The sequence below is a fragment of the Eutrigla gurnardus genome (genome assembly GCF_963514095.1).
Source record: "Eutrigla gurnardus genome assembly, chromosome: 5".
Taxonomy (NCBI): domain Eukaryota; kingdom Metazoa; phylum Chordata; class Actinopteri; order Perciformes; family Triglidae; genus Eutrigla; species Eutrigla gurnardus.
The window spans coordinates 14,624,196-14,648,711 of record NC_139919.1 but is presented as its reverse complement, the minus strand read 5'-3'; the positions used below and the strand labels follow the sequence as shown (position 1 = coordinate 14,648,711).

The 24,516-nt window shown below is 40.1% G+C and overlaps 1 protein-coding gene across 2 annotated transcripts in view; it reads right to left on the bottom strand.

Annotated features, from left to right (window-relative positions):
* Window positions 1-12,490, bottom strand: part of lingo2 (leucine rich repeat and Ig domain containing 2) — a 205,948-nt gene extending 193,458 nt beyond the window's left edge. The window contains exons 1-2 of one of the 2 annotated variants that reach the window (XM_084009989.1): window positions 12,029-12,490; window positions 11,902-11,958 (exon numbers count right to left, since the gene is read on the bottom strand). The gene's annotated coding sequence lies outside the window, so the exon portion shown is untranslated. The remainder of the gene's footprint in view (window positions 1-11,901; window positions 11,959-12,028) is intronic. The other variant, XM_084009990.1, reaches the window with a different exon arrangement.
* Between the last annotated feature and the right edge of the window lie 12,026 nt (window positions 12,491-24,516).

Sequence of the window (24,516 nt, the reverse complement as noted above, 5' to 3'; positions counted from 1 at the left end):
TGAGGACCAAAGGCAGTGGCCACTAAACAGTGTGGTAGGAGGCTTTCATCTCCTAACAGAACAGTAATTGTCAAGATAATGTACTCCTCAAGCTCACTGTATACAATATGCCATGTCATCATTAATATAGGCACAGAATGCCAATCCTATAACCCTGCAGTACGCTGTTTAAGTCATTCATTTTCCTTCCTGCAGGGCAAATAAGCAACTCTGTGTTCATCAAGTGCAATCTGCCTCGGCGTTTACCTCATGTGGAATGTTTATCAAGCTGTGCGTTTTTAGCGTATCTATGTAAATTATGAAAGATAAAACAATAAATGTGGTGATGTTGTTTTAGCATTTTTAGTGTCTCAGGTCAATAAGTTGCTAATTAGCTTAAAGTAGCTGAGCTGTTTCCCTCTCTTAAGTAACACAGACATAGTGAACAGGCTTCCTGACGCAGCCATGTACAATAATCCCTTTATTTTCTGTTGAGTGCTTTTAGAAATAATGCATCTTAACATGTTCATAGAATGTAAATTATTCATTTTTCTGTGAAGTGTTTATGCTGTGTGTGTGTGTGGGGTGGGTGGGGTGGGGGTTTGGGATACCTTGAGGGCACACATGTCTTACATAAGTTGCACATCTATAATATCTATTAGCTCTTATAGCCTGGCCACTTGATGGTACTAATAATACAGAGTAATTCTGAAAAAATAGTTTATTGCTAAAAAATAATATCATGCTTTTCAATATATCACACAGTATTCACTCCTCACATGTGCCACATTTCCAAGCAGGTTTGCAGAAGAGATCTGAGCTTTCTCTGCTGCTCATGTGCTACAGGTAACCCGAGTTACAGGTAACCTGGATGTTGTCATTCAAGTGCCTTTTTCCATTAAACCCCATACAATTAATACGCCATGTTTCTGTAACCAAGAAGTTTGTACACTTCTTGTATTTATCCGTTCTCTCTCTCTCAGAAAGAGAGAGAAAGAGAGCGAGAGAGAGAGAGAGAGAGGGACACACTCACACAGACAGAGAGAGTGTGTATGGTAGTAGACAGTAGTAGTGCAGATATACCGTTGAAATACACATTTTTTTTATCTACTCTTCGCATTTATTAAATGTATTGTCTCTTCCTGTTTCCCAGTGCGAGTTTAGATACACAAATATGATCGCGTTTGTCAATCGCAGTATTTTATTTTGAAAATTGCTTTTATTTAGAAAATTGACCGGATTGTCTCGTGTTTCTCTGTGTGATTTCCTGCCAGAATTGACGCGTTCACTCGCGGCACGCGCAAAAAATAGAGCAGACGCCGAAACGATCGCTTCACGGCGCGGGAGGGCCGCGCCTATTCGCGGCGCTCCGCGTCTGGTGTGAACGACACTATAGCTTAACAGGGGCGCCGAATGGAAGCGGGCTCCGCTACGCGTCTATTCGCGGCGCTTCCGCGTCCAGTGTGAACCAGGCGTTACTCCTTCACAATTCTGTTTTATTGAAGACAGACTGGTTCAAACGAATTATGATTCCTCAACGATCGTGAACTGCTAAGATACAAAAAGCGTGGGTCATGTCCACATCAAAGCTACTCTCAAAAAAAAAAGAATATTGTTGCACCCCTGAATAAAAGTTATTTAATTATTTGTGAAGAATACACATAAAAAAGGGCGTTGCTAATGGCGACCCTAAACCTTGGAGTGAATTCACTATAGAATGACTTAAAAAAAAAAAAAAAAAAAATCCAGTCTGAGCCCAGATCCTAACCCAATAGAAATGCTGAGGAATGACCTCAAGAGAGCCGTTTACAGCAGACACCCTAAGAAGGTGGCTGAGAGGAAGCAGTTCTGTAAGGAAGTGTAGTAAAAAAAAATCCTGAGCGTTGTGCAGATCTGATCTGCAGCTAGGATCAGACCGCTTGGTTAAAGGTATTGCTGCAAAAGAAGGTTCGACCAGCTATTAAATCCAACGGCTCACTTACTTTTTCCACCTGCGCTGTGGATGTTTAATGGGTGTGTTCAACAAAGAGAAAGATCACAATTGTTTGTGAGTTATTAGCTTAAACACATTGTGTTTATCTATAGCTGTGGCTTAGATGAAGATCAGATCACATTTTATGACCAATTAAAATAGAAAACCACATATTATATGCTTATATATATATATATATATATATATATATATATATATATATATATATATATATATATATATATATACTCTTTCTTGCCACTGTATTCCTTCCTGTGATGACCTCTAGTATTGTTGCTGACAAATAACACGTGTTTTTATATGTTGGACATGCATAATATATGACCTCGTTATATATTGTTTAAGCATCAACATTGTGAAAAGGTAACATCGCAGGACGTGTTTGTAAATAAAGTCAAATATGTCACATTTTGCTTGTTGATGCAAAGGAAAACTGATTCTCATTTTCCATGACTAATCTAGTATTTCTGTTTAATCACCTTGGTAGGGCTGCAATAGTATCACACTGAACTGTATGTATTTTTAGACTTCTTATACCAGCTGCTGTGTGGGAGGATCCTCTCCCCAGCAAACACATTTCCTCATAAAGGTGCACCGCGACCGACTATGCTAGATCGACTTGGACAGGCCTGGACTGAAGGTGGCTCGTGGAATCGACCGTGAGCTTAACAGCCCCCTTCACCTTGACCTCGCCGCTTCCTGGGGGTTTGGACTAGCATTTGCTTCGCCCTCTCTCTCTCTGAGTAGAAAAATGGGGCTCCGGGCGGGACTGTCAACTGAGGCAGATTGTCCAGAGTGCAACAGGCCTGTGGCGATGTTGGCAACCCACCCGAATCGTCTTGAAACATGATGCCCGTCTCATTGACCATGCTTTGTAATCTTTTTGCTTTCACATCTATACAGTGAGATTTTGAATATTTTCACAAAAAAGCCAGCTCTTAATTTCTCAAAGTGCATCAAATTGGTGCATTTAACTCAAATAAATGTACAAAATCTATGGTGAAAAGTCCTGTATTTTTACATATTGCAATAAATATTGCAGAAAAAACATTGCAATGTGTTTTTTCCAATATCGTGCAGCCCTCGTATGAAATCCTGTGGATTTCTATCTCAACATTAAGCATCATGCAACAGTGCCCTTTCTTTTGTTCAATAGCTAATCAAAGCACACTCACACAGACAGAAACAAACAAACAGAGCCGATGCTATATAAGCCCCCCGTCTCTACGTATCTGTATGGATGAGCTCCAGGCTGTGACTAGCAGACCCAGAGTTGGACAGCCTGACATCCCCTGAGGTGCCCCTGTTTCTCTCCTATTCATTCTTCCACCGCAAGCAAAGCCCCAAGTGCTGGAGGATTTTACACTAATACATGCTCATTGATTTATAATTCACAGTGACCATGTCGGCATCCAAGGCTAGGAATTACACATGTTGACAATAGTGTTGGTGCTTGTATACTTGGAAGTAAAGGTCAGTGTTTAAATTTGGAGGTTTAATTCCCGGCTCATCAAAGAGGAGTGGGCAGTGCAGTCCCTGCTATATCTAATGTGGCAGGCGAGCTGAATTTGCACGTGTGTTGAGAATTTCTGAGGACATGTACAATCTCTGTCATGAATTGCCCACATTGTAAGGGTGGCAGGGGAGAGCCAGTTGCTGTGGTGCTGTCATCCACGATTTTATTCACAAAGGCATGCGATGTCATATATGTCCCACAGCCTGCATCTTTGAATATGGGATATAGAGCCACTTGTGATCCAGCTAGCATGTAGTGGAGAACTCTATACAGTGTGGCTCACATGCTTGTGGGATACAGATATTTTTAGAATAATAATTTAAAAAATAATAATAATAATACTAATAATAGGTGGAATGAGTCTACTAACCACGGCATTATTAGGTCGTCCATCATGGACCGCCTACAGAGGCACATCATCTTTTTGATGATGTAGCAGTGTTATGGTATATGCTTTCAAGGCGGTTTGATACCGTTAAGCATCCGTTTTTTGTTAGTGTCATAACTTAGAATATAAACTCTCCAGTAAATTTGTCATCCAAATATATCTATTTTTTTTCTTGATTGTACAATTAAAAAGTCAAGACTTAAATCTGATTCATCACTTTGTAAGGATAGCCCAAAAAAGGGGAGGCAGTGTTTCCAGTGCCTGCTGTAATGACAGATTACAAATTGGAGAATTAAACATTCTGTTTGTGTTTCATTTCACACTAATTAGATGGTTGTTTAAGATTCAAGGTATTGCTTTTTTTCTTTTACAAAAAGGAACTGTAGATTTAGCTGCAACTACGGGTATATTCACAACCACATAATGGAAAAGCGTATTAATACGTGATAAATATGCCAATCTGAATGGGCAAAAACCTTGTTAAAAATATTGGTAATGTAACAATATTAAACCAGCAATTACTCCTTCATAGTCATACATAGATGTACTTTAAGCGATGGGATAGTAAGGCAAGTCAACAGTAAAATACATTCATTATTATCGCATCAGCCTTCTTATTATCGCAAAACCTTGCTGCAGCCCATTCAATCACTAGTGAATTGAAAAATAAAATCAAACTATGATTTTTTGCACACTATTCTTTTACAGTTGATTTAAGGAGACATGCCATACTGACAAGTTCTGAAATTTCATCAGGTTTTTTCTCTCAATCCCTTTTCTCGCCGTTTACCCAATAGCTATCTAAAAACCAGCAAACACAATAGTCCACATTTGCTCCAGACATGCAAGTGAATCATCAGACAACATCTACGTGGAACCGAGAGGCGAAAAAGGGTAAGACCGCAGCAGGCGGATGATTATATGCTGCTGTCAGAACCTCCATCGTCTCCCTGAAAGACTCCAAAATGTCTCGAGCTTCCACTTGACAGTCAAACCTCTGGTAACACGCTGAGCAGACAAAGAAGAGAAAAGGAGAGAGCTGCAGCGATAAAAGGAGCGGGAGAGAAGCTTGGAGAGGAGAACGAGTTCTTATCTATTCACTATGTTCCCCAGCCCAAGAGCAAAGGCATGACAACGGCTCTAATGAGTCTCTCGCCCAACTGACAGCTATCTCAGATTATACGAATATAAGAAAGAAGCATGCAATAAATTAAAAGGGATAGACTGACTCACAGCCCCTCCTCCCGATTTATTGGACGTTCATGCAACAGCCTGAAATAGAGCAGGAGGTGACTGCACTAGGCTATAGGAGAAATGCCGTTATGAAATTGGGTTGGTTGCACTTACTGGATAGCAGCCAACCGTCACTATCTTAATAGAACAGTGCCAGTATAATATGAGCTTTTTGTGCCTGTACAGGAATTAATCTTTTGTCATCTTGCTCATCTTCTTTTACACCAATAGAATAGTCAGATTTGACATTTAGGCTCTGAAACTCGATAAAAGGCAGGGCAGTCAATTATAAAAATGATTAACTACTGTTAACTATTAGACACATTATCTCCTTTCTGCATACCCACCATTTTGTTTTGTATTCTTTCACCTTGTTTCACTCTTTAGCTGCACTTTTATATTGAATAATTTGTTCCCCCTCAGGAGATAAACTCGTCCATCAGACCCAGAACATCACTTTTTGAACCTACAACACCTGGGGAGATGAGCCTTCTGCACTTAGGGTTTTAAGATGTAAAGGTGTTCTCACTGTTCCCTACAGACGTCTTAAAGCATAAGCAACTAACAAGCTGTACTTTGGTCTATATCAGCTGTAAGCCCAAAGGAGTCCAGGATCAGTGACCTGCACTAACAAGTGCAAGTCCAGTGTCCTGTTGAGAGCTTTGGATAGTCTGGCAGAAGCGGGGTTAGGGGAGCTTGCCAAATGTAAGAGGCACAAGTGCTTTTGGAGAGTCCATAGTCCCCTCAGAGGCGGAGGAAGAATCCATGTACTGACATGTCCTCTATTGTTACAATGAAAAGACTACACTCTGACATTTCCGGATCTACCTGTGAAGCATTAGTGGAGATATAGTCGAGTATGTAATGACCTAACCTTTCTGGGCACCAGCCCTGCAGCTCACAGCTCAAGGATTCATTTTGAATTGCTCTCTGGCTAATATTTGATCGTTATATGAAACAAATGTTTTGGTGTTGTAAAATCCATGCACATATTTATGCTTGAATATGAATCCCGTTTTAACTGAATTTTACACAAAAGTTTACATGTTGAATACATTATTTCTCTCACCTTGAGATGTGGATGTGCTCTGCTCATGTCCATCATTTAATGGGACAATGGATCAAGCTTTACAATGCACACAACAAAGGGTATATGTATGTAGCCCCCTCACCTTGATAAAAGAGACAACGTTTCTGTTTTAATCTAAAGAGCGAAGCGGTCAATACTTTAAATACCCCGCTTCACAGCTGAAAACTGAGGTTGTAGAGAAAGGATGAAGGTGGCAAAGTCGCTGTGAGGACATCCTAAAGTGGCTGATGGAGGCAAAATACAAAATGGATGGCTAAATCATTGGCCTTGCTGAAATAGAAGCAGTATCAATCTTCCCTGGCTATTAGGATATAGGCAGGTTATTCTACTTTGTGAATATTTAATGATCCTTAATTAGTTTTAAAAAAGGGACTGGTCAGTAATGGCACCTAAGTGGCTTGGCTGTGTTTGTGGCTCAAATGACTTATTGGGTAGATGGCTGATTTACATAGCATAAGAAAACATGCACAGCATAGTGACACAAAATACACAATGTCCCGTTCGTGCAAAGGAGCATGCTAACATATTATGGCCAAGGATGTTACAGTTCATGTCACATACTTCAGTGCACTGCTGTTTAGACAAGAGAGTACAAATTAACTGATGTCAGCATATTTACAGGTCAGCTGGTGATAAACAAGCTATGGAGGCAAAATCTAGCACTGGTTTTTGCTTAAAAATAGACAATTAGTCGTGTATTAGTAATTGTAATTTGTATTTTTCTAGTTAAACCCCTCATGTGTGGTGCTGGAATACAAAATAGTTTGCATATGAAAATCACATGCTTTCAGATCACTTTGCATTTGTTTTCTGGAGGCATTTTGTGACGACAACAAACCTCTGATTATTTGTGGATACAGAATGTAAATAGTTAACAAGTGACAGCAAAGCACACTCCCCATGAATCATACATTTTGTCCTTTTTTTGCCCTTTTAATGTCTTCACTTGCAAAGGATTTTGTAAAAGGGAACATAACCAAATGTCAGATCACATACAAGATGGTATTGTTTTATAACTGCTGAACTTGTAGTGATTACATTACATTCGAATGTCTCCTGTAATAATCAAGGAAGATACATGCCAGTTTGCAGGGTGTATGCTTGTATTCGGAACCATGCATTTGCTAGGTTGAGAGAAAGACTTGTGTAAAGAGATGTACTATGGGAAGCAGCGTTTAGATCAAGGATATAGCGTAAGGTATCTTTTTTTGTTTTTCTCCAAGGGAATGGGCCTCATTTCCTCTAGTTCCATATAGTGCAAGATCGTCTGCCCCCTATTCTTAGCCAGCTACGTCATCCCCCACCTCTTACTAATGCTACTTGTCGACACACAGTAAAAGGGACTTTTCCAAAGGTGGTACGACACGCCCCCGACAGCTCGCCCAGTGAGGTCAAGCTGCAAAGTGACACGGACAGCAAGGTCACTGTCAATGGAATCTTGTCCTAGATCAGTCCTCAGGCCCCAGACAGCCTCTTCCTGGTTACTACATTGCTAAAGGACTATACCGCCACCAGCAGTCACTTAGCACATCACATCATCGACAGACACCAGACATAAATCCTTTGTGTTCCATGTCCTTTTCTTTTTTGCCAAGAATTTCTCTTTTGTGGATAAAAGAAACAGTGAGTTTCATCTCAGTCAAAGTTAATTTTAGTGACACTGGAAGCCAACTGTCTCAAATATGAATGCAAACAATAAAAAAGTTACACAGTGAACAATTTTATATATATTTTATACCTTATAATATTATCAAATTATTATTATTCAATGATGGAATTACTTCTAAATACATTTGACCAATGTTTTTGTTATGGTGAGCCTAGAACAATCATCATTTTTATCCAAAGGTCTCCCCCAAATGTATTTTCGGAGAGGGCTGACATTTCTTTTAGGAGCTAATAAATGAGCTTAATTTAAAATATGTTTTTGGTTTTTCATCTGAAGCATGTTCTATTAAAACAGAATTATTTCCCTCTCCTTTTAGTGGCAGTCGATGAGTAAGCATATTCCATAAATGACCCAGCTGTTGGAGCATATTGTGTTCAGCCTCATCAGGGATTCAAAGGGGCTGACAACAGATCAGCCGCCTCCGTTCACAGTTTGGTCTCCAGTTGACCAGACCTCCATTTAAAATAAGGTCCTCTGTTTGTCGCAGCCAGCTGGTGGTGTATATGCTGCAGATGTCTGCAGAGCACCCTTTATACACATATTAGCCTTTAAACTGCAAGTATCTGGTGAAGCCACATAGCTGCTAAATATTAATGTGAATAAGTACTCTAATATTACCCAGCCGCTAGAAAAAGTAGTTTTTATTAAAACAAGTTACCTTATAAATTAGGCTTAATTTAAATGATTTTTCCATTTTCATCTATAGGACTCTTTCATTGACCAAGTTACAATTTGATATTTACAAAGTACACATTCCCAACTGTATCCAAAGGTCATAGAGAGGAAAAAAAACTTGAATTTGAAACCCAGTGTTACAGTCTGTGATCATTGATTTTTCTTCCATGTCCTTAATGGACAGGCTAAAAATACACTGTTCTGCTTCTGGGTACAGGCATTATTTTTGACAGAGCTTTTATATACATCTGTCCTCTAACAAAGACTGTGATACACATTTTTGTGATATAAAGATGTCACATAATACATTTTCCAAGTAGATTCTTCTTATATATTCAGAAGCACTTTAAAAACGAAACTTCAAAAATGTCTAGATCGCTGTGCAAAGACGCCACTGCATTGTGGCTGAACTTAATTGAATCTAAATTTAATCTCAACTTCATCTTTTACAGCTGTATCATTCATCAATAATTTTGAGCAGAGATAGGTGGCGATTTTTTATTTCAGAAGTTTACCAAAAATGTAATGTATTAGATTAATTTGCAACATATAAACCTTAACTTGAAGGAGAGGAAGGTTGGGAATGGTCTCACAAAAATTTAAATTTTACAAAAAAAAAACGAAAAATAGAAGAAAAAATGCATTCACCTATCTGTTGTCTCATTTGTTTCAATAAAAAAGATAATTCAAAGCCTCACTAACAAAACAGACATTTGTACAATCTTAAATTTAGTTTACATTCGCCATTACAACATACAATGCTTGCATAGACATCATACCAACGATTTCTTTTATTTTGTATGCTGTGATTTTGGAACAGTACACTAGCCCCTAATGCTAACAGCATGATAAGGTTTGATATCTTTAGAAAAGCTACGTCAATTAGTGATATTCATGGAATATTAATTTAAATGAAGCCTTACTCGACAGTGAAAAGTCTCATGGTATTACTGACAATACAAAAACCCAATATTTAAATATTCTGCCCGATTTGCAACTTCTATATTTCACTTAGGGATCGATACCACACTTTTTCACATCAAGTACAAGTACAAATACTTCAATTTCTGTTCTTGACAGTATTGGCAGCAGTTGTATGGGAGTAGTTTTCTGAGTACAAGTATGAGTACATGAGTACAGTATTGGAGCCGACACTGGTATCAGTGCATCCCTAATTTGACTGATCTGTTTCTGATACCAAAGAAGGCCCAAAATGATTCCAAATTATACATGAAGAAGGTGTCCTTGTCAGATTTCAGCTGCCTACTGACGAGCATGAATTCTGAATCAAACTCCATTTCTGTGAGTAACAAATAAAAACCCCACCATGTTTTGCCATCAACATTGTTTCTACTGATTGTGGAGACACTGTCAATGGCAATGAAGGTTCTGCAATTCAGTGGATGCATTATATCACTTAAAATGCAAGGCCGCCTCGTCTTTGACTCCTTTGCTAACATCAGAAATGGGAGAAAAACAGACTGCATACTGCATACACAACACAGAGGGAAGGGGATTATACACACAAAGGCAGACACTCACCTGAGCACACACACACGCACATGCTGTGTAAAGCACACAGTGCACATATACGCTGTTTTCTTACACAAAGACACAGATTCGCACAAATGCACATATACAGTGCCTGAACCGAATCATTTACCAAATCCAAAGGGCTGAAAGAGGCAGGCACAGCATTGCCAATTCAGAGTTTAAAAGAAATACAAGGAAGAGCAAAGTCGGTCTTAATGCTTTCCTTTAACCATGCTACTCCATATCAGAGGCAGTGCGTCAGTCCTACCATGGTTAACACTCAATAAAACATCAAAAGGGATGAAGCACAGAGCTCTGGACAAATACACACCCACGCAGATACCAGATACACTCAAAAACTCTCTTCCAGGCTTACACGCTCTCTTACACACGTATGCAGACATTATAATGCGTATTTGACGAATACATACTGTAGATGTAGCTCATTAGATTAAGTGAATACAGCAGGCAGAGCAGATGACACCTTTGCATCTCTTTCAAGGGGAAGCGATTATACACACTATGCCCCTTGAATGCTAAATGTGATTTCAATAGAAAATTTGTGCATAGTAGCTTCTTGCAATCAAGCTATATATGCAGAGGAACAATTGGCGATTCAAGCCACCTATAGCCAGTCAACGCCAGATATACAGGAGCTGTCATCAACTTCCCATCAGGCTCCACTTCCCCCCAGTGGATGTTTTGCAAGAGGAGAGACACTTCTTTTGAATTTTTTACATCCAGAGGCAAAGGCATTTAATGGTCACTGTTTTGCATGTTACATGAGAAGGTGGCTTTAAAATCATCTGCCCAGGCTGGAGTGGAACTTCGACAGCTTAGACAGACTATTTATTATTCAATTATTTTAAATATTTCAAGGGACCAACAGGATGCTCATTCAACCATAAATATTTCAACCACTGCTTTACAAAGGAGGTGGCCATGCACTTGTCTGGTATTGATCAACAGGGCAGCAGATTCCCTCTTCCCAAAAAATAACACAATAATATGCTGGTGGTCTGTACGCTGCCTCCTAAAACAGTCTTGGTTTCTATCGGAAGATTAAATTGGCAAATGAGAGACATAGGAAAACAAATATGCTCGTATGATCACGTTCCCATTTGTAGGGAAAGACCAAGACAAATAAACGATAAGAGATAGGAGACATGGAAAGCGATGCATTGCAGCAACAAACTTACATATGGAAACTGTAGGTGACAGTTTAATGTAGGGCGTCTGAGATACTGGGCACAACCAGTTCTCCGTGAGCAGATACAAAAGGTACTGAGGAGCCTTTAAAATGCAGAGAGGCATTCACCATTATGAATAAAATGTGGTCACTGTATGAAAGTAACTCCATGAGCTCAAAGAGAATAGCTGCTATCAAGACGAGGACAAACAGCCACCGCAATTATCCCCCTTGCACTGGCAGCCTTCCCTGGTGATAACCGATGTAGCAAGGAAGCAAAGAGATGGATTGCTTTGCAGAAAGGCATCTCCCCTCTCAGCAAACAGACATGCATAAGTATGCAGAGACACATAGATACATTTTTTTACCGTGGAGAGGAGCAGCCTTTAAATAGCCATAAAAAACAATCAAGCTGTCTGTAAGATATGTAATTGTATCATTAAGACATTCATCTCAACTTTGCACTTCCTGTAAAAACAGTCAAGACTAAGACTTTAACACCTTTTCCCATCTCCCTCTCTCTTTCCCACTTCAGCGTTATCATTCATGCTGAGCTTTTCGGCTCCCTAATCTGCCCTTTTCTCAAAAACCTGGAGGGTGCTATTAATATACAAGGGCTTGTGGATGTGTCCTTACCTTGAAATACCATCCAGAACCCTTTAGTCCACAAGATAAGCTGTCTGAACCTCGCTGCTGTTCCACAACAAAGAAAAATGTCTCTCAGAATCAGAACCCAAATCAAAGCATTCTGGTTAGAACTTACTTTTTTTAAATGGATGTCCTTCATTGATTTTGCACGTAATCCGTTCCCCTTTACTTCCCTGGTTCACGAGATTTTCTTTTGGGTTGCTTCCCTCCGATATTCCACCGTGGCACAGTGAAATAATGATACGTATTCTACTGGAAAATGAGTGTGTGAGAGCCTGAGCGAAAGAGAGAAAGAGGCACTGTAGGATATCTTCTGGTGCGCACTACCAGCTCCACTGCAAGTGAATCCAGCCGGTATTCACAGCTCTCCTCCTGCCTTCAGGAATGAAATTCAGCATCCGCTGTTCATCCCCAAACAAGGGGAGGGTGTTCCCCCCCGGACGGAAACTTTCAGACACCTCTGTCAAAGGTTTAAGAGGTGATAGTGAATGCCAGTGAGCCTTGATTATGTGTTATTTTCCTCGATATCCTCCCTCTTCAATGGATTTTCCCCCTTTTCCTTCCTCCAGTTTGCCTGTTGGATAGCGCTCTCCTCTCCAGAATAGGGTCTCACAGAACGGATGCTGAGAAAGCAGCGGAATGAGGCGAGCCGCTTGTTCTCCCGTTCCGTCTCTCTCTCTCTCTCGCATTCACCCACCCTCATACATGCCCCCTCCCTTCTTCTCACTGCACCTCCCCACCCTTTCGCTTTCTCTCTCCTCCTCTTCTTCCCTCTCACACACACACACACACACACACAGATATGCACATCTCTAGCTCTAGCGTTTCACAAAATCGCTGCTGTGCCATTGCCAGCCATGTCAGACAGAAAGGTTCACCGCCCATACTCCTCAGAGAAACAAATAATGCGTTGATAAATATGTAACATTAAATAGATAGAGAAGAAAGGGAGCAGTAAAGGAGAAGCAGCAGCATGGAAAAAAGCACTGAGCCAAGAGGCAATCTAATCCCCTTTCTTCATCCTTGTTACCGATTACTAAATGTCTCCAGAGTTCACACTATTTTGCATCTCTCGGTTTTGAAGTAACTTTGCTGGCCAACTGTCTAGAGTGACTGAAGAGGAACATGAAAATAGCAAATGAGGGAGCAGCACACTGCATAGAAACAAGGACAATACATGTGCAGTAGCAGCCGTATAATTATATAATTAGCCACCTCAACAAATTCTGTTACCATTCCTGTGTATATACACAGTGATTATGAGCCCAGAGATGTAGCACAATAACAAACAATGTGAACAATGAGAAACAAAATTTAATTCTGAAAGGCTTCTAGAAAAGCTGAGAGACAATTCATGGCACAGCTGCTCAAATAGTCACGTCCTAAGAGCTGCATGACATCACCCACCTACTGTGAATAACGCACCTTACTAAAGCCGGCCAGTTATTTTGCTAATCCTGGATCCAAACAAGGTTGCATGTTTTCTATTTACTTGTGCAACCCTTCAGTCATGTATGACGCTGTGTGTGTTGATTACATATCAGTTCCATTTTTGGTCATGATAAGAGGATGCTGACCTTGATATTATCAAGGCAAGCTCGCATCTCATCAACACCTTGTCACCAAAGCTCTGAGCCAAATGTTAAAGTGCCTTTGGCAGGGTCACTTGCCGACTGAATTCCATCCATCATGTACGTCTACCCTGGGGAGGCATGTCAACAATGTCATCACGTTTTTTGGTTACAAAAAAAATAGAGCTTTGGAACTCGACAAGCCATCTCTGAAGAGGTTGTTGTCCAGGAAGTCCATTATTAGTCTAAAGCGATGAGCTCCATTATCATTGGTTGTTACGTGTCACCATGTCAGAATTAGCCACTATCCTACTTTCCAGCGGAAACATGGGTCAACTCTCCAAAAAAGCAAGCATATATCACTTTCACTGCCAGAATGGCCCATCCGACTACTTATGTTTGGACAGGTACAGGGCTGTACGATGTAGCTTTTTTCATCGTCATCGCGATATGAACATGCACACTAAACACATTGCAAAAGACTGCCTGAAACGCTATGACTAAGAAAATAACATTTCCTTTACATGCATGCCATGTATTCACTACATATTGACGCTTAGCAACCGATCACATGACCTATTAGATGGAGCCCCTGGAGAACACACCGGAGAAAACACTACGTGAGGCATTGGCCAGCTAGCGTTTGCAGGCATTTAGGCAATTACGTGAATAGTATTGATTTTTTTTAAATGTGCAAACGTAATGCACACGTCAGGCCAATGGTCAGCTCTGGAACTAGCATGTTGGCTTATTCTGCACTATGCCTGTTAAATAAACCGAAGGCACACCGTTTAGAACACGTGAGCTCGACATCCGGCTCATGTTTTCTTCTCCGCGCCTCCCCTGGGTGGCGCCACAGCGAATCTATTCCTATTGTTTTGTATGTAACCTTCTGATCTTGAGCAACGGTCTAGTATGGAAGCAAATCTGTTCCATAATTCAAATTAAAATGGATTAACAGAAATTCTTTTTCATTTTCAGAATATAGCTGCATTTTTTGACTCATAAATAAAATGAGTAATAAATAATCCAAACTGCATTTTCATTTTCTTCTTCAAGACTGCTCATTGTGTAACTTAATTAAAATGAAAAAGAAAAGGACATTTAAGATTTAATTTTCAAAAGATGCCCCAGCAAATAGGTACCAAAATTCAATTTGAAATGTCAAATTTGAAAATTAAAATGCATTAGCAGAAAGGCTTTTGCATTTCAAGGTCATAGCTGCGTTATTTGACTCATAAATAAAATTAGTAATAAATAATCCAAACTGCATTTTCATTTTCTTATCAAGACTGCTCATTCTGTGACACAACTAAAAAGAAAACAAAGAGGACATTGCTTTTTCGTTTTCATGCCCGCCCCCCGCAAAAAAGGTAACATAATTCAATTTGGATTCGCAATCCCAAGCGGCGCAGGAGAGTGACGTCAGTGGCAGTTCTTCTCCTTCCGGGTTGGTTGGGCTCACCTGCACACAAGTCCCAATTCAGGGTCTGCAGCCTTCGGAGGACCCAGCCTTCGCGGTCTACGGAGGCAACACCTTCGGAGCAAAAGGAGAGGCGGCTGCGGCGACACCGGCGGCTTGTTTATCTCCGGCTGGGAGAGAGCCGTGGGGGGGTAACGTTAAAGCCGTTATTTTAACCCATATTAATGTTCATACATAGCTAGCGTAGTACGTGGTAATTAATATACCCGTTAATAAATGATACCGCTAAGTGACAAGCCATATTAAGTATAGATTGACATGGATAATGTCATTTAACCATAAGACTTAATACAGGGTTCGTACAGGTGCTTAAAATGTAAAATCTTTGAAAATGCTGTAATTTTAATGCTGTTTTTCAAGGTCTGAAAAGTGCTTGAATTTTAGTTTAAATGCTTGGCTTATAAAGTGATTGAATTGAATAGTAAAATGTGTACGAACCCTGTAAATAACCCTGACTTAATTCAATATTTTATTCTTGCCTCTCTTTTAAACATTTTAGTGACATGGCAGCCGTCGATTGCATCAGCCCTGCAAACCCCGATGATGGACAATGTGGTGGACAGTGGAGACATGCATCCCACACCCCCCACCTTCCAGATGATGTCCCACTCAGAGCCAGAAGAGTCCAGGGTCCTTAGCATCCCATCCAGTCCAGCAGCACCACCAGGGACTCCTGCTCAGTCAATACTATATATATGTTCTCTGTAAATAGTTATTTCTGATGATCTTTTGTAAATAGTTCTACATGTTAAGAACACCCACTTGTCAATAGTTATTGTAACTTTGTAAATATTTGTTAATTACACAAAAAATAAATTATTTTCTTGTCACTGAAAAGCAGTTCAAAAGTTGACTTTAGTTGTAAATAAGAAATGGAACAGATAATGTTACAAGGTTATACGATTTTAATTTAACTATATACAATATTTGGAAAAGAAAATGGAACAATACAATATTTTTAATTAACAATTTAAATTACAAATCAACACAGAACTTAATCGAACAGAAAAAAAACATCCACCACCCCCCAAAAAATTAAACGCCTCTCCACCATTCTCTCCAATAAACTAAAAAGTCTCTCCATCCTCTCTCTTTCTCTCCTTTCCTCGCTCTCCCTCTGTAACTTCATGTCCTCCCTGATCAAATCCAGCAAGTCATCTCTTTTCCTCTTTCTTGCTGCTGTCGGTGGCCCTGTGTTCTTGGCCTCAACAGGTGGTCGTTCTCATCCCGGACCCGGAGTTTGATCAAATCCTCAGTCTGCTCCTTGCTCTCTACAACAAAACGACATGTAAAGCACATTTCCTGTTATGTCAACATGCAAAATGATTGTACGATATAATAACGATATCAACAGTAATAATGATCCTAAGGTTAGCTCTGTATTCAATCCAAACGTTTACAGTTTTACAGCCTAGAAATACAGCGGGGCTCACAACCCATCGTTAACGTTATATATTCAGCTGCGAGAGGAGCGAACTGCAGCCTACAAAACTTACAACGAGAACAAATTAACTTAACAGCTCCACGATTACAATAACATATAAGTAAACCATCGGAGCTTGTAACATTTAAAAGTGAAGGGTTTTAGGCTTACGTTACATTTAAAGGCTAACGTTAACTGAGCTCCTCTATCAACAGCCTTAAGCTACATCACGTAGCTGGCCCTACACTCCGGTGGCTACACGTATTAGCATTTTTAACTTCACGCATTTTAACACTCAAATGTGTTTTAAGGCCCCTTGAACGTCCGACGTTAAGCAAAAACCCGTTACTTACATTTAAATGTGTATTCGGCACTGCTGCCGGTGCCGGTGCTGCTGCCGTCTTTGGCCGCCATTGTTGGTTGAACAGCGGTGTCAGACTGGGGGCTGAAGGAGAAGAACTGCCACTGACGTCACTCTCCTGCGCTGCTTGGGATTGCGAATCCAAATTGAATTATGTTACCTTTTTTGCGGGGGGCGGGCATGAAAACGAAAAAGCAATGTCCTCTTTGTTTTCTTTTTAGTTGTGTCACAGAATGAGCAGTCTTGATAAGAAAATGAAAATGCAGTTTGGATTATTTATTACTAATTTTATTTATGAGTCAAATAACGCAGCTATGACCTTGAAATGCAAAAGCCTTTCTGCTAATGCATTTTAATTTTCAAATTTGACATTTCAAATTGAATTTTGGTACCTATTTGCTGGGGCATCTTTTGAAAATTAAATCTTAATGTCCTTTTCTTTTTCATTTTAATTAAGTTACACAATGAGCAGTCTTGAAGAAGAAAATGAAAATGCAGTTTGGATTATTTATTACTCATTTTATTTATGAGTCAAAAAATGCAGCTATATTCTGAAAATGAAAAAGCATTTCTGTTAATCCATTTTAATTTGAATTATGGAACAGATTCGCTTCCATAGTCTAGTGCCTACAAGTTAAAATTGTTGCTAAATGTACAATTATGGTCATCTGTCTCATCATTTTTAAAGTTTCCATGTCTTGTTTACAGAAAATGCTAGACGCTGGAAGCAGATGCACTGAAAGAAGCTCAACAGGAGCACAACCTCCAAGAGACTCCCTCATCACAGAACACCCAACCAGCTGGTGTTGGGGAAACATAACAGTTATTTTAAATGATCATGTTTAATTTATATTCAATTGTTGTTTCTCGTTTTCCACTAGATATTTTTTTTTATATATTTATTTCAAAACTGTATGGTAAGAGATGCTTTTTTTTCAAATGATTTTGATGTATATAATATTTTTTAATTTTTATAGTTAAAATGTCTTATTTGAATTCAAGGTAACTTTGCTTTGCGGCGTAACACTTTTTACAAAGCATCGTGGCTTTGCAGAACCAGAGAGACGGATACGACGCTGCAGGCCGTGTAACGTATTCAATGAGCGTCGGGATTCCGATTAGCCGTGAATTCGAAGTGAAGTTGCTGTGCATCATATACGTGTTGCTGCGTACAACGACGGCCTCGTACGAGCAACTACCGGCTTTTTATCTTCTTCGGATCTACGTTCTCAGCTCGTTTAATGCTTCGTGGTGTGTCGCCTAGCAACACGTCTTCAAAACGTCGATGTAAACAAACATAAGGTACTGGCGCGAGTTCCCCTCCCACCTCGACTGAAATGTGGTCTCTGTCATGTCAGCCTCGGCTCGCTCGGCCGACTCGGGCACTCGCATTTATAAATAATCACAATATAATTTTAACCGCTTTTCATTTTTGCTGCTTATTACTAATGAAAGACACGTTGGATTTAGTGCCATGACACCGTCGGCACAGGTTGCTGATGTTTTTAATCTCCCAGAACGTGTCATAAGGACAAATGCCGGTTCAACCGGTTTGCATAAATCAAACCGGTTTATCCCCGTACACCAAACAGAACCGGTGAAACCGGATATCGGCCCAACTCTAGTCCAATGACATTAGTCATTTGATTTTTGTAGGCTGATGGCTGATACCAAATGCCGTAGGTTTTTATTTGTAATCCTGACATTTCACACTTAAGTGCGATATGATAAGTGACACATTTGCCAAAGTAGCACTGATGTCATGTCCACTCGAATGCAGATAAATGTGAAGTGTTTATTTAGAATGTTTTCCATCCACACTGAAAAGTCACCAGAGTTGTTGAACAGCTTCCAGCTTGTGTCACATTCACAAGTCAAACAGAATATTCCACTCTTAACTGACATGAAAAGCTCTGCCAAATAAAAAGGCCAGAAGTGTGAAGATAGAAGAACGGCAATATGTCTCTGAATTAACTCCACTAAACGCAGGCATGACAGTTAACTCAATCTCAACCACATCCTCAATTTTGAACATTGAGTAATTCAGAGCTGTTCACAGTGCATACAAAAAAACAACAACATATGAACAAAATAAATACACCTAATGTTACTGCTCTTTTTAGTTGTGGTCGGTGCATTACAAAACCTTGTCACATACTCAACCTAAAAATGTCATGAATGTTCCAAATACTGACACCAGCCTTCAATATTCATCACAAGTGTTTACTGTGAAAGGCAAGTGTCTATAGTAAAATACCTCTCTCTCTCTCTCTCTCTCTCTCTCTCTCTCTCTCTCTCTCTCTCGTACAGCTCGCAGATAAGCCTGGGTAAGCCCTCTGGCTGAGGCACCAGCACGGCCCTTCCTGAATCTCATTACCGAGGTAGCACAGTTTCCAACTATCCACAGTCCAGGCCCATGTTCCAAAACAGTCGGCAACTACAACTCATTTGCCATACTACCGTCACTGCAACTTGGCTTGTATACACCTCAAAGTCATGACAAACTGTTAGGATTGATGTATCCACTGGTTTCTCCTTTTCGTGTCAAATGCCCATTTGTATTAACGTAAAGAACTTAAATAAGATAGCTATTTTTTTTTTAATCAATAACCATTATATATGGTCTTAAGCTGGCCTTAAGCTTGTGTATTAGTTAGCTAACCTAAAAAGTGCCTGAACCGTCATGTAACTGCCATGCAATTTGTTTTTTTAACCATTCTAATTGTCTGTTTACTTGGAAGTAAATACTATAAACAAGTAGGGGCCCATTTTATTTCAACACTAATCAACATTATAATATTAAATCACTCACCGTTGAGTGATCCCTTAACGTAAGAAGAAGGGCAAGTAATCAAGAAGCAAAATGACCACGAACTGGGGAAAAACGACACACTTCCTCTCAGTGTGGAACATTTGAAGGCATCACGCAGATGAGAAACAGTCAACACTGTTCGGTGAGGGAGATGGGGTTCCCCGAGGCTCGCCTGCAGTTCCATCTACCGCCAAAGAGGCCGCTAGACGCGAACTATCTTAAATCTTACGGACTGCCACTTTAAATGTAAGAATCATTGTCGTCAAGTCTTAGTATACCAACAGTGTAAGCAGAAGCCTGCCTGTAGCCCCACCCAGGTAAATCACAAGGAACCATTGAGTGAATGAGGCGCTCCAGTGAGGTGGCTTCTACAGCTATGAATTTGCCACATGTGTATCTGGCATCAGTGAACTCAAACTTCAACTTCAAAGCATGTTGCCACAGTTGCTGCTGCACTTTGACATGCACTTCCGCTATGAACGTCATTATTTCACCCCAGGATCGCTACAGTATAGTCACTCTGCTGCGGTGTGGTTGAGTCATGAATTCCTATCATCCCATTAAATGAATACATTTTCCAAATTGGAATCTCATGTTGGAACGGGTCTGGCTGTGAAGCCTCATAACAAAACACAACAGTGGCTTATATTGAAAGCAGCTAAGTAATGTTTACTCTGTCACAGTCTGTTAAGCGCCTTTATTATGAAAGTGCAAGTATCCTTGCTTTTGCTAATAGCTCATCTCAAGTTAAGTTTAAAATTCAGTGCTGTACTAGATAGAAAATGTCACTTCCCAAACCTAAATGTTACTCTACATTTTTCCCAAGATTGCCCGTCTTCGGTGAAGTTCCAGAAGCGTTGAGTCATTATCAGACTCTTCTGCGGTCCAAGGGTGAACCAGCTTCACCCATGCATCTTATGTGCTGATCCTGAAAGCCCTGATGTTTCCAATCTCAGTGTGTTGGCCCATGATCCCGCTGGGGATGTTTCATCTGTTTACAATCTAACGTGTTAGACAAAAGAGGCTACATCAGCTCTCTCTTTGTGCTCCAGTAATCTGGGTGTAGGTGGCATTACCCTTCATCTCTAAGCGCCCACACCCTCTTTAGCCTTATGTCTACTTTGACACCATTAGAAAAAAGGCGTGTGTTTGGTTTTAACTCGCCTAGTTGGTTCCTCAGATCCATGTATCAGAGGCAGCGTACATTCACCATGGTTGTCTGTGTTAGATTCCCTAGCTGTTTGTTAACCTTTTAGCAATTTAGCCACCAGACCAGTATGTGGGTGTCTCTGGTTGGATATTCAGACCCAGCATTTGGAATAGGTAACGCTTCCTCAAACTGTTGTTCGACACGTTTAGCCTTGAGGTAAATTAAATGGCTCATCTCCACCCCATTGATCAACAGTGGAATTGAAACTCTGACATGTTAAGGGAGGACTAATTAGGGGGAGCATACTTCATTAAACCTCATTAAAATAAAGATCAGAAAGACACCCAGCACATTCCTGGTATCCAGGAGCTTTATCTGCCCTATAATATGATAATAAATCCGCAGTGTAATTGATTTTGAGGTAGATGTCTCCATTTTGACTTAACTTTACCACACTATACCCCCCTGGAAAGGACACATGGGTGTCAGCACGGCTGGATGGGATACATCATCAGCTACTTGAGAGTAAACCTGTTAAGCTCCATTATGCTTGATGAAGAATTTGATTTGACACAAATGAATAAAGCTGTTTATTATGAATTACTGAACTGGTTTACACATGATTAGGGGTAAAGTTTTCTGTATTGACAGGCCAATAATTTGGGATTTTCAAAACAGATAAATTAGTTTCAGAATATGATCAAATCAAAATATTATATATAGTAGTATTATTAACTCTGAAATTAATTATTATATGTAAATGCGTTGCATTTATATTAGATACAATAGAATGTAATTGGTTTAGCTCATAATGTGTCAGTGGTTCATGCATGTGTGATTTCCAACTTGCTCTTTACAGCTGGTTGCCATAGTAGCTGCTGCACTTTGACACACACCTTTGCTATTAGGATCAAGGTAATTTTACGTAAAAGCTGAATTGTACTCCTTTTAAGGGAGATAAGGTAGGTAGTATGAGTCATTTCTACCCTTTTTTTTTCTCCCTTGTGTCCGGTGTTGTTTGAGGATTGTTGGGGTTTCTGTAAAGCTGTTTTGTGCTGCTGGAAAAATGTTAATTCAACAAAAAATTTTAAAATAACAAGGGAGAATGTGTTAGCTATCCAGCCCCCACAGATTTGGAGACTAATGTAATTATAAAAGCATCTCCACCAGAGTGGCATAAACATCGACGTTAGATTATCTAATCATGTTAGTTTTAACTTGAAGTACGTAGTTGAGCATTCTGGCTGCAGCGTCCCAGCCTTTCAGTATACCTGTGAAACGCTCAGAGTGAATGTGGGTAATAATTAGACCATTTGATCATTCCAGAGGGGTCTGAAAGTTAGCGCCGGTTTAACCTCTATCACCTAGAGACAAATTAGATGTCCATGAGATCCTGCTCAATGTACCCTCAATTAATTTAGGTTGCATTAAAGAAGGGTGGATTTACTGAGGGATATTGTGCGTGATTTAAATGGGAAAATGCTTTTAGAGATGATGCTTTGGTGTAAATACAGCCTGTTGTGCCAGTCATGTTTGACGTAACAGCAACATCATTGAAGCCCCCATCATTGAACATCTACTAAAGAAATAGGAGAAATATGTATCAAAATTATATTAATTATTCAAACTGTAAATCTTTACTGTAATCTTTAGCGGCTTTTACTCTTAGTTATAGTATATATTTATATGCTTTTTAAGGACTTTAGGTCTTTGGAGAAATTAAATGATTCAGGCAACTCCTCTACTGTGTTTTCTCACGAACATTCACAAATTTGGCCTTTGTATCATTATCTTGGGTTTGACAATGTGTGGATGAAAGTGTGTCTCTGTCTGTTCTTTCTTTTCGGTCTGCTCATCTGGGGGTGAGCAAAAAAAAATGAATGCGCCGATGATTCATAAGGTAGAAACTATTAAAATATATTGCAGATGCTTTGCTTTCAAGATTTGATGAATACAAAAATGAGATCAAGTGAAAAACTGCAAAACAGTGAGGCCTTTTATTATTATTATTATGCACAATAGATAGCAGGTGTTTCAACTGGCGCACCTGAATCATACCAGTTGACTGTGACGTGACAAAAAACCTTGGAGTGATGAATGACCTTCCTCTCCCTCTCTCTCTCTCTCTCTCTCTCTCTCTCTCTCTCTCTCTCTCTCTCTCTGTTGCAGAAAACATCTTTGATGAAACGAGAGAAGAGAAAAGGGAGACATCCTGAATACATGTAAATGAAGACTTGTCATGAAGAACTTTTCTCTCTGATAGTCAGTTATTATTTTCCGTCTTCTTTTGATGCTTGTTATATTCAAACAATGCTTTTTTTCCTTTTACTTTGCTTCACCGATTGGGTTAAAGCATTGTTCTTTCAAACAAAGTAAAAATGCCACAAGCTGTGGAGAAAGGAGGACAAATATGTCTACACAGTGATTGAGACAAGCCGGTGTATTTGATTTGGTGATTAAGATCTCAATATTTACATAGACAATATATATATATATATATAACATAACATGCTTTAAACTGTTGCCTCCCCCTTACCTTATAACCAAACCAAGCACTTGATACACTAGATGTTAAAAGACGATGTCGACTGAGAATTGTTCCGTGACTGTGTGTTATCTAAGGGTTTATATAATGTCGCCTACATGTGTCAATCCCTTGTTCAGTGTATCAGAGAAGGTGTGTATGATAACCTTTTAACCTTCTTTAAGTTTCTACTCATGTACAGTGTTGGTAATAACAGTGTTAGAGTATAACGGCATTATTTTTTTCAGTAACGAGTAATCTAATGAATTACTTTTCCCATCGTTGCAACACCGTTGCCGTTACTGAGAATGTAGAGTTGCGCGTTTCTACAATTTGGTTGAATGAAGCGCAAGGTGTTGGCTTTGGCCAGTGCCACACATCAGCTGCCTGGAGAGAGCAGGGGTGGGGATGATGACACCGTTGCATATTCAATGATGATTGGCTGGGTGGGCGGATCATGCCCTGCTCACGCTGTCGGACTGCACGCTGACTACCAGATACAACAAGACAGCAACAATGGCCACGAGCCAGGGAAATGCAAAGGTAGCGTTCTCAAACTGGAAGTACCGGCACTACTTCTCACTAATTGAACTTACAGGCAAGAATGTTTCTGTAACAAACACGCTCTGCCCAGGAAAAAAGACTTCATCCACGTCAGTTAATATCAACATCTTTGACAGTAAAGATGTTATAGAACTTAATAGCTTGATAGAACATAAAAAATAACGTCTGCTGAGTAACTAATTACTTTTACAATGTGCTAACCAAGTTACTAACTCTTACTTTTTAGGAGTAGTCATTTGTAACTGTAACTAATTACTTTTTTAAAGTAAGATGACCAACACTGCGCATGTATGTTATGGCACATGTATGTTGCACATCAAGGGCCCTAGTTTCGTGGCGCGGCGCAGGGTGGCGGAGCCGGCGCAATGCAAGTTTCGACCCGCGCAGCCTTGCGCACGGTCAGTTTGGCAGTTTGGTGGATCGCCTGCGCCAAGATGGGTGTTGGCGGCGCAGCAGGGGGAGGCGTCACACATTCAGCTTGGCGTAGCGGAAGTTTCGTGGCAAAAAGCCTCGCCGAGACTGCGCTGAAAGCTCGCCAGCTCCAACCTGGTCTACTTTCGGCGCAAGGCGTAAATGAAGTGCATTCATTCAATGCGAATCACAGCTGGCGGATCGGAAGTTTGGCTGACGGCGCGCAGTCCGCACACGTCACCGAGACCTCACAGGCAGGTTTCCACAGTTCCAGGCACATTTAAATGCAATAAACAATCACAAC